This window comes from Barbus barbus, assembly GCF_936440315.1.
Source record: "Barbus barbus genome assembly, chromosome: 28".
Lineage (NCBI taxonomy): Eukaryota > Metazoa > Chordata > Actinopteri > Cypriniformes > Cyprinidae > Barbus > Barbus barbus.
In genome coordinates, this window is record NC_136756.1 from 19,671,295 (window position 1) to 19,688,667 (window position 17,373).

The window sequence follows — 17,373 nt, forward strand, 5'->3', positions numbered from 1 at the left end:
GTGTGTGTGTGTGTGTGCGTGCGTGCGTGTGTGTGTGTGTGTGTGTGCGTGCGTGTGTGAGAGAGAGAGAGAGAGAGAGAGAACCACTGGAGAGCTCAGCTGTGTGTGTGTGTGTGTGTGTGTTTGTGTGTGTTGTGACTGTGGGGGAGATATCTCCAACAGCCTTGCACTGACATTTCATATCCCTGCCACAATGATGACAGAACATGACTCCCTCTTCACACATACGCCCTCTCAACACACACACACACACACACACACACACACACACACACATACAATGCCTCAGAGAGAGAGAAAAAAAAAACTAAAAGACAAAAGGTTTGTAATGGTAATATAATTTCAGAATGCCAATCTATGCCAGTGGAATTTCACAACTCTCAATAACACAGCAAAATTAAATTATATTGAATAATAATAATAATTTAAACAATGGCCAATGGCACATAACCTAAGTATTTAAGTAAGGAGACAATGTTTCCATGCCTCCATTATTTGATGAATTACTGTTGCAATGAAATGAAATAAAATAAAATATAAAACAAAATAATTTAAATTAAATTAAATTAAATTAAAAAAACATGACAAAATACACAAGACAAATAAAGGTAATTTGTTACTAAAATAAATAAAGTACAAATTAAATTAAATTACATTAAATTAAATTAAATTCAATTAACTAGCCACTTTTAATATGGAAGGCAACAGAGCCAATAAATAAATTAAAAGCTACATTAAATATGCAGGCAAATAATGCTAATTTGTTAATCAAATAAATAAATTACAAAATTAAATAAAATATGTTAATTAAATAATACAATTAAATTAAAAAAATATTACAACCCACATTAAATACACCATGAAAAAAATGGTAAGTTGTGAATAAAATAAAATAAAATAAATACTGTATTTATCTACAACAACAAAGCTGTATTTAGCATTACTAGTCTCCCTTAGAAATTGCCAGTGGGAAGCTTATTCAGGAAGGATCTCCTAGTAATTATACAGATATAGAAGCATCAGAAGCAGGCTGGAGAGACATGACAGGGGTGTCTGCGTATGTGAGCGTGTGTAATGAGGCTTAGCCAAGGAAAAGGACAAATCCCTGCTCTATCGTTGGGAGAGATGTGACGTCATTGCAAAGCCCTGCCTTTAACTCACTATAGGAAATATGTCATGCATTAATCTGCTGACAGGTCTTAGGTAGTACAGCAAATCAGTGAGATTATCTTCACAGTTTTTCAGACATGCCTGAGCTCTTCAGTGTAACAGTGTTACTTCTCCAAACACAGATTTATGAATCAGCAAAAAGGTGCAATACCTGCAGAAGTAAGACATAAAGGTCCCAAAAGTACACTGGGATTACAGTGAACATCTCCTTGAGTTGTTTCAGAGACATGCTAGACAGTTGAGTCTGTCTGGAGCTGAGACTCGAATCAAATGAGCAGCAGGTCTGTCTTCAGCACCTTGGACAGCGCCGTGGCTTCTGACTGCCAGTCACAACAGCACAACAGTGGGAAGAAAATGTCATGGGTGGGCAATCATCACAGTTCATAATGTCAATCGTGGCTCAGCAAAAATGGTATAAGAGTAGAGAAAAAGCTTATCTGAGACTTATTTTAAGGCACTTCTTTCCTTTTTTATCCAGGAAGTCATTCTAAGGGAGCTGCAAAGTGTACCTTCAGTGTAACTTTCAAAACATCCCAGTCACGGTCAACAACATAAGAAAGCAGATTTACAACATTACCCAACTAACCTACCACATTCTGCTACTGTATTTACATCTTACCATGATTTAGCCAAGTAGTACCTATTCCTTGATCAACACAATTCCAATCCACCAATCAGAATTTAGGATTAGGGTTCTGAGGTTTGGCCTTTAACAACATTCATCACCCTATATTTTCAAGGTTAGGTTTTAAGTTTCATACAGTAGTTACTCTACCCTTAAGTATACTTCTTTGACCTCACCTTAGAAAGGGACTTTTGTTGGTTTCTGTGTTTTTTTTTTTGTGTGTGTTTTTTTACTGTTAGTGAATGATGGCTGATTCACAATAAATCTCTCTAGAACCTTCACTTTCTGTTCCCCTGAACGAATGGCAAACTTCAACCTGATCGGTTCAGACCATCACAACCTTCAATAAACTGCTGAAGACACTTTGCATGCAAGCACTACCATAAACAAAGGAACTTTCTGTAATAACTTTCTCTTCCTCTCTGGATTTCAGTTTATGTACTAATCTAATCTTCCACGTGAAACTCGGCACTGTAGAATGCAAATACTGATACCATTTATGATAACTTGCTTACGGTCCTCCTTATATCTAGTCGTTTAGATAAAAGCATCTGCTAAAGAATTTAGTAATGCAATACAGTATATAGTATAATATACACTACCATTCAAAAGTTTTGGGGTCACTAAGAGTTTTTAATGTTTTGAAAGTCTCTAATGCTCAGCAATTTCACAAAATACAATAAATACAGTAATATTGTGAAAAATCAATACAATTTAAAATTACTATATATTTTTTTTATTCCTGTGAGAACAAAGCTGAATTTTTAGCAACCAAATCTCTGCTTAATATAATAGTGGAAACCTTAATATAATTGTGGAATAAATTTTCAGGATATTGTGATTAATAGAAAGAACAGAAATGAATGATTTAATTATAAATTTAATGTGTCCTTGCTGTATAAATGTATTAATTTCTATAGTAGTTTACTTCATTTTAATAAGTTAGCTTGATATCAATGTCAACACAAGACCTGCAAAAGATGTTGATTTACTTGACGGAAATAAAATTAATCTTCTCACGCAGACAATGAGCACTGTGAAAAACACTTCTTTTAGAAGAGAACAAAACTCTAAAACATCGTCATAAGCCATCATGTGGTATTTTTACAGTGTGAGAGATTTCTGATAAGCATCATGGCTTGTGGCTCAAGAGAGTGTAAGTGTTAGTGAGCAGAGAGGGTCGAGCAGCCCTCAAACCATCAGATCCTCTAAACGCTCAGCACTGTACACACATGCAACCATGTGCCAAAACAAACACACACACACACACTTCCTGTCCATTCAGCCCGCCTTTCCTGGATTGTATAGCGAGTATCTCCCTGAGCAAGTCTCCATGCTGCTTTTCACACACCTAAAACAGAACTCAACAGATACAAGAAACCTTTCATTTGCATTGCGTTAGAAGAAGCTCATTAATAGCTTGGTGAGGGTCCTTTTACTCTCTCTCTTTCTCTCCCTCATGCATTTCTTGCTTCAGGGGCAACTCTGCATGATCAAACATGCCTATTCATCTGACTGGATAGAACCACCTAAATGCAAAGGCAGAAAAATAGATACAAAGAAAGAAACAGAGAGACAAAAACATCAACCATTCTTCTCATTATCTGACAGAGATATTTGCCTTTTCCAAAAGCAGTCTGATAGAAAACAGATAACTGATGACCTCCAATGCATTCGCCTCATTCCTCTCTTCTTTCATTACGGAATGAGACTTTAAAGTTGGCTTTTGGTATCTCCCCTGGACTCGGACAGAGAAAAGGATGGGGTTTTTTTCAGTGCATGACAGGAATAATACCGACAATCGCATCTCCAAACAAAGCTGATGTGAAAAGACCTATAAAAATAATTAAATAAATGTGGTTTCTATGGATTTATCAGAAAATGGAATGGACAGCCCACACGTCCTCACTTAGCCTGGATCACTGCGTACCTGTCTATAAAACTGGCCTCTTTAATGCTCAGTGGCTCAGTGTAATTCTAAATGACAAGCATCAACGTTTGTTTTATTCTGCTCCTGAAACCACAGGCTATATCTGCTCTATTAATAATCTATGCTTTCAGCTCGGCTGCACTATGAGGTCGGCTCATGTACACAGGCACAAGGGCGTGGGAGCAATACAGGAAACGCACTGTCTCACCTGCACAAGACCTCACCTGTAACCTGCTTGAGATGCCCACAGGCTTTCCTGAGCAAGCAGTGAGAGAGCACCAACTTCAAACAAAAGAGAAGGGAAGATGCCTTCTTTTTTTGTATTTTTGTATTGTATTTGTATTTTATTTTACTATTATTATTTCTATTTTCAATAAATGTTATTTATTCAATGAATCCTAAAGAAAATGTATCACAGTTTCAACAAAGACATTAAACATCTTTTCAACATTAATAATAATAATAATAATGTTTCATGAGTATTAAATGAATTCTGAAGGATCATCCAACACATGCAAAAAAAAGACATATTTTGCCAAAAATTTGAGAAAATAAATATCATCCAAATGTTCAATATTCGTGAATGAATTTAACACTAATATATTTTTGCAAAAATATAGATATTTTTAAAATCATTTAAACATGTATTAATTTATTCATTAAAAGCATTTAAAAATGTAATAAAACATTAATAAATCATCATAAATCTAGTTTTCATCTCCATTAGCATATTCTATATACTTTTGCGTTCAGTCTAAATACAGGCTACTGTATGAATGGAAATGTATTTTGTTGCCCCAAAATACATTTTGAAATATATTTTGGTATGATGGTTAAAACAAAATATATTTTCAATTTCAAAAAATATTTTTATTAAGCTTCACTGTTTACAGCATAACATTTACAGCATTTAGTATATAGCATTTAAATATATATTTGTTTGTTTTTGTTTTTTTGGTTGCTGACAATTCAACTTCAAGATTCATCACAAGAATAAATTACATTTTAAAATATATTAAAACAGAAAACAGCTATTTTAAATCTAATAATATTTCACCATATGACTGTTTTTATTGTTTTGGGGGGTTTTTTATTGTGGGTTTTTTTAGTCAAATAAATGCAGTCTTGGTGAGCATAAGATTTCATTTATAAACATTAAAAACAAAAACGTAGCAGCCCAAAACTTTTGAACGGTTGTGCAAAAATCAGCAAATCTCCAAAGCGACTGCGCATTTAAAGCCTTTTATGTAACTTTTTCTGTCTGTTTCTTTGTCTTTTATTGTACTAAAGAAACTACTTCTTTTGTTTCTGTGAATCAAATGCAGCTCAGGACTCCCAAATGCCACCCTAGAGAAAGAGAATAAGAGAGATAGCCGAAAAGGATTTGCAATAGATAAGAAACTTTGACTTGTTCTTTTCACCGCCTTTAATAAGAGTTTGTACCTTTAAGGCAGAGTGGCCCAGAATAATAATGGTTGGATGAGAGAGGTCATCACCGCTGCACTTTAAAGCCTTTAGGTCGGTTCTGGCTTAAGCGTCTGAGCAAAACGCCTGTCCGGAGGAGCAAACAGCAAATTATGAGCAGGGCTGGACTCCATTTTCTTCTGCGCTGCCTGTGCACGCTCAAGCCGAGATTAATCCTGCCATTATTCTTCGCGAGGCTCACACCACACACATATGGAGCAGTAAAGACAAGGCACTAATTAAGCGATAGCGTGAGAGAAGGAGAAAGAGAGACAGCTTCCCTAAGCAGATCTGTAAGATTAGATTACTGACCTCGGATCAGCAAGCAAACAGTGACAGAAAAACCAATAAACATAAAGATCAGTGTATGCTGAGATGATGAATGTGTGTGTGTGTATGAGTGTGTATAATATTGCCCTTTTGCCAATGTGATTTGATGGTCAAAGCAATTTACAACTCGGCATAGCAGAGAATTCATTAATATATAAATTATACACAGATGAAAGAGCATGCAACTCAGAAAGTAATCATGAACAATACTCTGTGTTCTTATGTTACCCAGAATCCTCTTCAGCTCTGACCTTCACACCAAAGCCCATTCACACCAAGAATTCTAACCATAAATATATCTATATTAGCATCTACACCAATGCAAAATAAAGTTATGTTTATTCTAAGCATGTAGTTGAGTTATGTTGTCTGCCACTTTAAATGCTCAGACTCTTTAAAGAAGGATGGATTCTGATTGGCTGTAAATGTTTTTATTATTCATCATCTGCCTAAAAAAAAGGTTGTGAAAGTGATTCCAATGATATTGTTTCTCTGTGGCATAATTGTGGTGTGGACACTATTCTTTTAAATGTAGAACCCTTTTTTTAAATTATATAATTTTAGTGAGGGCTATAATATATATATATATATATATATATATATATATTGAGCAGCCATCTAATTTATTGTTGTTGTTGTTTATTATTATTATTATTTAATCAAATTAAAAATAAATCAATAAATATCACCATAACACTACTGAGAGTTTCATTTATTTATTTATTATTTTAAACAGTAAAACAATATTAATTGTTTATATGAATATTTCCGGTTGTTGTTGTTGTTGTTTTCTCAAACAATAGAGATTTTATTTTGGTGGAAAATTGTGAAACTTCTCTTTTAAAATGCCTTTCTTTTGTTGATAACAAATGAGCCTGGTTTATTCAGGTCAGAAGAAGAATGTAGAAGACTTTAATTATACTATTTTTTTTTTCAATAGATAATTTAATAATAGAATAACAAACAATTTGAGCTTGCTCAACTAATTAAAGTTTTTAATTCGTTTCGTATTTATTTAATGTGGTACATTATTTCAGTAATTTAAAAAAAAATCCATTGTAAATAAGGGTACAAATAATATTATTAAAATAACTTCATGCTAGTAGATCTAAAGCATTTTTTGTGTAGCATACCAGAATCTGTCATCTGATAGATAGATAAATGATTCATGTTGAGTATGCTGTATTACATAACTGCAGGAAAATGGAGTAAATAAAACTGACTTCCATTCCAAAAACAGCAGGAACTGAGATGCACAATGCAACGTCATACTGCATCCATGCATACAGCTGAAAGCCTCAAATATCAAAGCACTGAAGTCATTTTTAGGAGGGATGGCTATCTGGAATGTTCTCTGTTCCTGTGTCTGGCAAGCTCTCAGGAATGTGGTTAATGTTACCCACTCACGGCCAACTGCTGATCAGGAACAAAATGTGAGGTCTGTGAGGGAATTAAACCGTCGTCTTTTCTTAAGAGAGAAAATATTTAGTTTTGCCCACGTGAGGATGTTCAAATCTTCCTCATATTGATGTCTTCAGTAGAAAATTAATTGGTTAACCAAGCATAAAGACGGTCTGATGGAATCATATTTCAGCAGAAAGCTCCCCATTGAAGGCAATTATGGGACAGCGTGGAGAGGGCCATGGGAGGCTGGAACCTTCACTGAAGCTGAATCTTGCCTGAAATGCTGTCTGGTTTCAAGGTCACGACTCAAATCTCAAACTGGGCATCAAGTTTCAAAGGGGCAAGATTCATTACAACATTTAGGACCTTTTAAAGGTTCTGAGTATGGAAAATCAGTAAGCGCTGGATCAAAGCAAGTCAAACTCCTACTGACCCCCCTGAGCCGGCTATTTTTACCTCAAAAGTGTCCATCAGAAGACTCGGCATGCTTCTTGGCCAGCCTCTGGGCCAGACTCATCTATTTTCTCTCCATCACACTCCTCTACTACTGCTATCTGCCAAACGCTATACCACTTTGTCATTACTGTTCATGTCCAATCAAATGTGATGTCAATCAAATCTCCACAGAGACATCATAAGATTCAACACAAGTTCTCTCAATTCACTTTGACTTGCCAATTCTGATTGAGTTTCAGCACAGTTCACTTTCACTGTATTGGAAAAGGACTACTGTTTCTAATGTTAATAATGTACAAATTATTTGTAACAATGACTCATTTATCCTTGATTTTTTTATTGTTTGATGTTGCACAAATAAAATGTTGAATATGATGGTGTTGGGCAAAATATAAAATAATGCAATAATAATGCTGAAAACTATTTTATTTAGAAACCATGTTACACTATCATTCAAAGGTTTATATGAAGTAGAAGATATTAATAGTTTCTTTCAACAAGGATGCATTAAATTAATTTAAAATGACAGTAAAGACAGAACATTTTTATTTAAAATAAAAATGAATTCCAAGCTGATATACACTACTAATTAGTATATACATGGATCTCTTTCAGTGTGGTTCTTACAGTAAATTTCACCCAAGCCGTGGCAGAGTGCATTGATCCTGCCAGATTTCCCTCTGTTTGCTGTGTTGAATGTGAAAGGATGGCTTTATTGGTATATCCGTACCTTCTGTGTGAAAAGTCTCTTAAAGTGAATGGTTATGAAAACAACTCTTTGCGTACAGAGCGCTGTTATTTCTATCTCTTGTTAGTTCCTATACCAACAGAGGCCCATGTTTGGACTAACATGATATATTGCATTTCAGCACAAATTAATGCCTCCTCACGCTAAATAAACGATCCCTGCTTGACCTCAATAAGTCACAGTGTATGTAAAACATCCAGTTAGCTTCCAGAATTCTCTGTGGCAGTTTATGTGTCCCTGGTGTCCATATTGCTGTCACGCATAGTTAGCAATTACACTGTCCAATTACATTTCTAAACTATCTGAGACTTGTAATTAGCATGTAAGCTAAAGTTCTCCTGTCTGCTTGCTCTGATGTTGCGTTATGGGAACTCGAGTGCAAGTCATTATCGCAGGCAAAAACACAGACCAGAAACTCAAACTCAAAGACTGAGGGTCTGGGGACAAAGTTTTCGCTTACTCAAACTAGGACTGGGTGATAGCAAAATTTCACAAATTTGAGATGATTTTTCTTGCAATATAAAATAATGACAAATAAAAAGCTAAATAGTAGGCTGTTACTGCTTGGCTTAAAAAAACTCAACTTTAGTAACAAAAATAATGTTCATTTGTTTAATGATCACTGAAGACTGAGATTTTTCATAAATTAAAATATTTTAGTAAAATAAAAGACTAGTTAAATATTGATGTAGTAAATACTGATTTTTTTAGCTTTACCGCCCAGCCCTAATTTACAACCAATCATAAACGAAACTGAAACACAACGTGAGTAGATTAAATATTATTCAAATCTGAGGAAGAGCCAGAGATGGATAATGAATGAATATAAGTTTCTGAGCCATTACAGTTAGCTGCCACCTCTGCTGCTAGCAGATTCACAAGAGCAGATTACTGGAAAAATTATGACATAATTTGATAGTAATAAATTTAACGGTTTTCTTTCCTCTTGAGTGGATGAATAATGGACTGATGCCACCAGCATCTCCCCCAGGACAGCTGTTTGGCTGAATCATGAAATGTCATATTTCTACATTCTGTTTATTCCCATTAAATCCAAAATGCCAAGACAATGCTCAAATCAGATCCAACAAATACTACAGCAAGTGCCAAACAGCAACCTGAGGAATGATCCAAATTTTAATCCAATAATTATGGTGATTGGCAGAATGAAGCCATTGAGCGGATTAAATTGATTGAAATGGAGATCGCCTCTCAAATAAATGTGAAGAATAAGTGGAACTGTGCAAATCACTGATTTTTAAGGCTTATAAATTGATTTGTGAAAGATATGAGTAGTTGTTCAGAATCTAAACACATTTTTTGATTCAATGGTAAAGACTAGAATATTTTCAGAAGCAATTTTACGGTTTGTCAAACAAATGTTCTGGTGAAAATGAATGTTAATGCCCCCACTTAGTCATTTATACACAAATGATCCAGTAAAAACATCCAGTTCTTCATTTGGGTTCAGTTGAGCCAAGGTAAACTGGTTTAAACTGCCTTTGAAGTAAACAAGAAACTGTTTGCTGTCCTTTTGTAATGGACACTAACAGACTTTTTGTCCAATGCTGGATGACTTATATGTGTGTGTGTGTGTGTGTTATTGTAGGTCAAGTAAGTACAGTCAAGTGGCATTTTAACACAGTAAACAACAACAAAAAAGTGCACAAACACACACACCAACCGACTCTCTAGCTTGTCTAATACAGAACATTGCTCGGAGGAGAGGATCAGCTGTTATTATGGATGAAAAGATCTGCATTGCATCTGTACTGCAGGGATCTTCCAAATTAAAAGTTTGCAGATAAAAGAGCCTCAACAGCCACAGGCATTTAAAGACCCATTACTAAAATCCCTCAGCACAACTGTGTACATGACCCACAGGCTAAATAAAGCATGCACGCATGCAGTACACGCAAGCTTAAACAACGGAAACCATACGCTTCTTCATTACTAAATGTGTAGTTTCATTAGTTAGAGGCATTGACTTCCTCTCAGGCCATACCTAGACGTCCTGGATGTTTGGAGAAATCCTCAGAGTCCTTTTAAACTCATATAAAAGTGTGTATTGTTCATTTTCAAGAAGGAGAGGGAGAGAGACATGGCCCTGGAGGGCTAGCAGGCACTGTTGGTCTTGTGCCATGACGGATAAATTTGAGGCTTTATAGAAGAGGTATTGATTGAACAAAGGTGCTATATGAGCGCGCGTATGTGTGTGTGTCAGGTGTGCCACTTCTGCCCTGTTAGACAGGCAGTGCTGAGGGGTACAGGGCACTCAACTTGGACAAGTAACACTGACTGTGCACTCTTAAAAACATAGGTTCTAAAATGGGGTTCACACAGAGATTGCATAGAACATCCATTTTGGGTTCTACAAAGAACCTTTAGTGAACAGAAAGAAGCATTTTTGCTTAGTGTAAAAACATTTTAATAATCTGAAGAGCCTTTTTCATTAAAACATTGTGTGCAATGGATGTGAAAGGTTATTAAAGGAATTGCACATCCCTGCGTCTTGAAAAATAAATTTATGCTGATTTGCAAAAAAGTTGTAATGTCACATAATTTGATTATGCTGGTTTCAAAAATATCAATATAAACGTTCAACATTACATAGTTGTTTTCAGCAAATAAAATATATATATTTTTTCATTTAAATTATATATTAGTTTTAATGCACTCATCAAAATAACAAAAGCAGTCAAATTTTAACGACAAAAAAAAAGCATTCAAAATGTTACTTACCGTCTGCAAAGGAGTGGAACAATATGGTCAAATACTCCATTCAATGCCAAAGAACTTTACATAAACACAAGTTTATGGGTAAATAAGCATGTTTGCATTTTCTTCTTTCTCTAGCCATAATTCTAACCTTGAAATCAAGATTAGGCATAAAATAATGTCTTCAGAATCTTTCATGCATGTAAAAATCGGCTAGGAAATGAACAAAAAGTTGTAACCTGGAGGATGGTAATCATGTTTTGTGCCATTTTTTCTGGTAATTAAGGAATAATACAAGACTTCACTTTACAAATGAATGTCAAAAGCAAAAATTTATATATATTTTGCGAAAAAGTGACTATTTAGTTACTATTTCTGGAATCAGCATCCCAAAATTAGTAAGAAACAAGTATTTAATTTCATTCAGAAAATGTGTTGCAGGGCAGTGTTACAGATGCCAATAAAGAACCTTTATATTTAAGAGTGCGTTCATCTTGAAAGTCTGTATGTTAAATATCTTTGTTTTATAACTTGTTCAATCTGTCAGGATGCTACATTTTATTTCACTTGACTCCGATCAAGGCTTTGAAGAAACTCTTTGAATGTTTGTATGCTAATACCGATAATTCCTCCTGTGAAAAGGCAAGTTACATAACCAGAATTTGTTAAGCTCTACTTTTTAAACATGGTTTTTCAATTCTATTTATGCCTTTGAAGTAGTCAAAATCTTGGAATGACGATTCCTGGTTGAATTCGTAGAACGTTTTGATTCAGACTCAATTTCTTTCTGGCCTTTAAAAACTCTCCTGATTAAGATACTTCGGCTTTAATGACATTTGTGCCATTAGCTGTGGTATAGAGTTGTTTCTGGCTTATTGAACCATTGAAGACGTTGTTACATAACAGTTTAAGTGGGGGTGGGCGCAATCAAATCGTCCTGCCATTATATCAGACCATCAAGAGTGTCAAATGGAGAGCAGAAGCACTCCTCGCACTAACCAGGCATGCATTACTGTGCGAGCGAGCGAGCTTACATCCGGCAAGAAAAAAGAGGTATAAAAATGACAGAGGTGTCATGCTATTACACGCTACAGTGTACATGGTAATGAGATAGTTGTGTGCTGCCATTTAAGACATTGACGGCTATACAGTGTGCACTTAGAGAACCTCATCTGACAGGGAGAAGAAGAAAATGTAAAAATATGATCAATTTAAGTCGTTTAAACATTTCGAATAAATAAAATTTACTCAACGGCTTGTGTCAAAGCAGAGATGAGCTAATTCTTTCCAGTGACAGAGCCCGTAATGAACCAGCTGCTGTTCAGGTCAGCACACGGGCTGATATTACCCACATTCCCATATCACTATTTACTCTCCTAACGGCTTCCAGGTCAGTGAACTGGACACTGAGATACATGCCCAGTCTGTGGCATATGAGGACCCATTCGCCAGGCTGTTTTAATATGAGAGCATCGGCATAATCCTGCAAGGTACACTGGAGAATCAAGGCTCTTGAGAGAACGTCTGCGCCGTGAGAGGATGCATAACCTTGATGAGAAGATATTAAAGTAGTTGATGGAGCAATTAAGAGATGCGGCTAATGATCTTCATCAAGGCTATTCAGCCTACTCACAATAGTGAGGAATTTTCCAAACTGCTAAAGGGAGATTCCCCGCTGTCTCATAACTTGGCAGCCGATCCACCTTAGACCTTGCTGGAGTGCAACAAAGCATGTGCCTTAGTGCCACTGAGTATTGTAAAACTAAAAAAGAATGTAGATATATATAATGCATGGGGGAGGCTAAATTTGTATTAGTCAGTTGTGTTTTTTAGCAGCAGATCATATGAAAAAATCCCTCTGGTTTACCAGCAATTTCATACTTAATTTTCACACCGCTAAACTCCAATAGCTGCTCACAGTTTTGCTAAAATTCTTTGTTACCTACCGTATTGAATTCTAGATTACCCAAACTTCCATCCTTATTGATGCTTTAAATCAAATCCGCACAGAGAAAATCCACTAAAAATAAGATGAGATACATTTCTGAGTTACATTTGTCTCAGAACGTAAAAGACAAGGATCTTCCACAAATTTTTGAGTAAGCCTAACGAACCAGGCTGTATTCTGTTGCATATAGTTGGACAGCCTGTTTTGTCTGACCAACCAGCAGTTAGTCAAGGGGTAATCAGTATTTATTTTCCAACTGATAATAAACCAATCTATGTTTTTAAGTAACTGACATAAGTTATGACCAGTCCTTAAGAAAAAGATGTCTTGACTATATAATTTTCTTGACTAAATAACTTGACTAAGACTAATTTATAAAACTACTCTCAACCAGCCACTGGACAATATGACATGGCTCTATAAAGTAAGAACACATCTAAACAGAACATGCAACAATATAATATACAAAATGTGCACTTAGTGACTATGGTAAGACAGCACCTTCTGGAGAACCTGTGAATGCAAGATGTTGCAGCGTCCTACATCAGGTAGAGAATGAACAATGATGCTCGCCTGGCGCCATCGTCATTCCCACCTTAAACGTGCTCTCCACATTATGCCCCTGGAACAACTGCTAAACAGATGTAATGCCAAGGACAGCTGTCAAATTCTGCCACTTTGAATAAATGAACTTGTAGTAGCTCAATTTTCCTTTTTTTTTAAATGGGGGTCATAAGTGCAAGGAAACTAATGAACATTTCAACGAAAAGTGCTTCCTCTTTATGGCTCTTACTCGTGTGCTGTTAATTCTTGAGCGTTAGTGTATTACTTAGCATTTGGCTGACTTTTTGTCCATGCAGAATTTATAATAAAGATTTGTTACATGAATGTCTGTTTTGGATTGAATCCTACTCTTGCTATGTATGTACAGTAAGTGTTGAGAGCTCCTGTTAACCATAAATAAATCCCTGGCCATTACAGCTCTTCTGATTCTGACTCAACCTGACTTTCCACTGGCAAATAGTGCACCATCTGAACCTTATGATCAAAATGTCACTCTAACAGTGAAAGATGTGAGTCATAAAATGGCATAAATGTCTTGACCGGACAGAAAATGTTGCTATGGCATGGTGTACTGTGGTATGTGAGGGCGTGTTTAGCGGATACGCGACCTAATTTGCGCGCGTCAAGTCTTTGGTTATCGCATCGCGGTTATTTGGCGACCCCTAGCGAGCGCTACGCGAATAACTTCAGCTCGATTCGCAATCTTGTTAATTACGAGCCCTCTAGTTATCCATACAAACCAGCATCACTTAAAACGTTTCCTCGGCAATATTACCAGCGCAAAGCTGTGAGGTTTAAGTAAGACTTCACGTTCAAAACAAGTGAAGTGAAAACAGCATGACGCGCATCAACTTGCCACAAAACTCTTCACAGATGACAGGATTTTGGCAATGGGCGTTTAATGCATTCAGCCCTTAGCTGAGAGATCTCAAAAGGGATATTTATTACCTGCGTGTGACACACCGTTTCAGCCACATTTTTCCAGACAACAATTCCGAATCAGTCCTCCTGGTATTCGTCCATTTATGCGTTCCAACAAACGTCGACGCTCGAGCGTAATGGTCACCTTAAGTTAGACACCTTACTCCAAATGTTACGGATGCTAGCATTCTAATGTTATATATCCCGAGAAGCCGAAAGCTTGAAATAGCTCCACGTCTCTCCAGAGCGCACCAAACGAGGACTGGGCGAAATATTCACGAAAAACAAGGACGCGTCTTGTCCCCTATTTTAGTTGCTCGCTGTTTTTCTCCTCAGAAGTGCGCACGGATGTGCAGAGCGACCCAGCGGCAGCGTGGGCAGCTGGACGGTTCAGTCGCTTGTCAACAGCCGCCTCTTTTACATTCACAAGTTCGTCTTGATTATACTCCACTGGGGAAAAAAGTCAAGAAGCAATGGGAACCAGGCGGAAATGTGACAGCGTCAACATCGCCCGTGCCCTGCGCTCGCGGTCACCGCTCACTTTCTCTACATCGTTATGAGACCGAGCGCAGGCAAAAACGCAAGATAAAACATCGAGATTTCCGTGGCGCAAAACCATGTCCTGCATCGGCTGAAGAAGCTCTTCGATAGTTCTCGCAATTTTTTTACAGCTCAAATAAATTAGTGACGCGAAAAAACAAGAGTGAGGAAGAAAACACACTTCACGGACGCGCGTGATGAGTGGAGCGCGTGAAAGCGACGCTCGTCATTTGGATAGATAGACAGTGTTATCACCACTGCGCGCGCTATCCACCTTCAGTCCTTCTTTTTCTCTCTCTCCCTCACACTCACACACTATCTCTCCTTTCCTCCTCCGTCTGACTAACAACCTGCCAGTCCTGCTTTAGCTGACAAACCCGTGACGTCATTTTAAAGTAAAATATGTAACATTTTAGACATCCTTCCTCCTGTTTCCCTCAGAGGAGTTCATCCGAACCCAATTCTATCCCAATCTCTGCTCGCCGAGATAAATCAGTCTGCATATGGGCTATGAAAAGCTCAACCAGTGTACAGCACTTTCCACTAAGGGGGAGATCAGTTTCCCATCCCAAGGTTAATACAGTGTCTAGTGGGTTTACTGAAGCAATAGAGCCATATCCTGCAAATTACATGAGACCATAATGCCACATTTTTCTTCCTTGTGAAACACAGAAACTCTTTTTTTGTTGTTAAGATGATTGATCTTCCACTCCAATTTAGCATATAGGAAGAAGAAAGAAACAGCAGTGGCGTTGAATGATGTTCAATTCCTGTTTATTTCACAGGAATGGCTTTAGCCGACTGAAAATGAATAAAACCTCTGCCCGTAGTCTGTAAGGCAGCAGGAAAGCTCATTAAGATGGTGCGTTTGAGAGAAGGGCTTTGTGAAAACAGCCCTGATGAAGAAAATACATTCCTGGAAAACGCTAGCGTATGTGGAGTTTATGAAGTGTCACATTTTGCCTTCACTGTGGGGACCAAACTCTCCCTATAAGGATAGTTAAACCTATCACAAACATTGTGGTGACCAGCTAACGGTCCCCACGAGAAAACGACTTAATAAACACAATAAATAATGTCTTCATAAAAATCTAAAAATACAAAAGGGTTTGTGCAAGGGTTACTCCTGAGGGTAAGGGAAAGAAAATATCATTAGCTCACTATAAAAATAATAGAATAACATCAACATAATAGCAGGCTTATGTGTATCGCTTTCTACAGCACATAAGCAGAGTTTAAAAGATGTATTTCCTGAACGTGATGCATGGAAGGTTTACAACATCTGTGATCATCTAGGAAAGCTGTTTTAAATTGTGCCAGTATAAATGGGGTGTGTGTGGAAACAGAAAATGAAGAGATAAATAAGTGTCATTAAAGAGCAGTACGGCATATCAAATCCAGCCTTAAGAGCAAATGTTCAGCAGATTCCAGCAGCTCTGCATTTTATCGCCATTACTGGAAATGCATTTTGGAGAAGCTACATTTCTTAGCATCTGTAAAGAGGTCATTTACACTACAGTATGTATCCACTTAGAGATCTTATACCTGATATATTGGAGAAAAAAGGATAAATCTGTAAACTCAATGCATTTAACTGTGTGTAATTGTATTATATAACACTTTTATGTTCAATTCATGTTGAAAAAGAAACATTATCACACAAATTGTGAATCTTTATTCTGCGTGTGGAACACTGCCAGACCAAGTAATTTCACTTGCTGTAAAACATGAAATCCTAGCAATTCTTAGAAAACAGTTGCGCAGTTTTGCTGAGTGAGTTATTCATAACGTTCTGTATGTATCAGGCTGGGTATTTACTCACACAGGATTACTGTGTAATCCTTACATTGATGATTTAAGCCTCCAATGTAAAGACCCTTAAATGCTGACTCAAAATAGTATTTTGTCAACGACATCGACCGAAGCCATTCCAGGTTCAATAACAATTTGGACACTTCACTAACCTGCAATAATTAGATAACTGTAATGAGTTAAACTTGTCAAGAAACTGAGGTCTTAGCTATCTTGCTTTAATTGATCTATTGCTTCAGCTTCAGACAATTGTATTATCATATGCAAATAACAGGGAGTTCAGAGTGTACTGTCTTTGGTAATTAGCCGAAACGCACTGCATTCTGATTTGAAAGGCTGAGGGTCAAGACCAAGGGTTAGTCTGAGTTAGTGTATATTGTCAGGGAGGTCAAAGGTGAGGGCGTGGACATGGGAATTCTTTGTCTTGAATTTTAAGCACAGGTTATGCTAATGAACGAAAGTTTAGTGGATTCTTTCATTTTAAACCCTGCTGCTGCAGGATTTTTCAGCTTTAGATGTTTTATGATGATTAGATTTTTCGAAACAGGCCTAGAAATAGATTGCAGAAACTGAATCACTGTTCTCGGTACTGTCCATAGGAGCCCAATGTGATTTACACAACTAAGACATGTTGATAGGATCAACATTCTATCAATCAAATCTCTTACCCTAGTCGGGCCGTCCACAATACATACATTGACCGCCTGAGGCATATTGCAAAACAGGCAAGTCAATCTGATTCT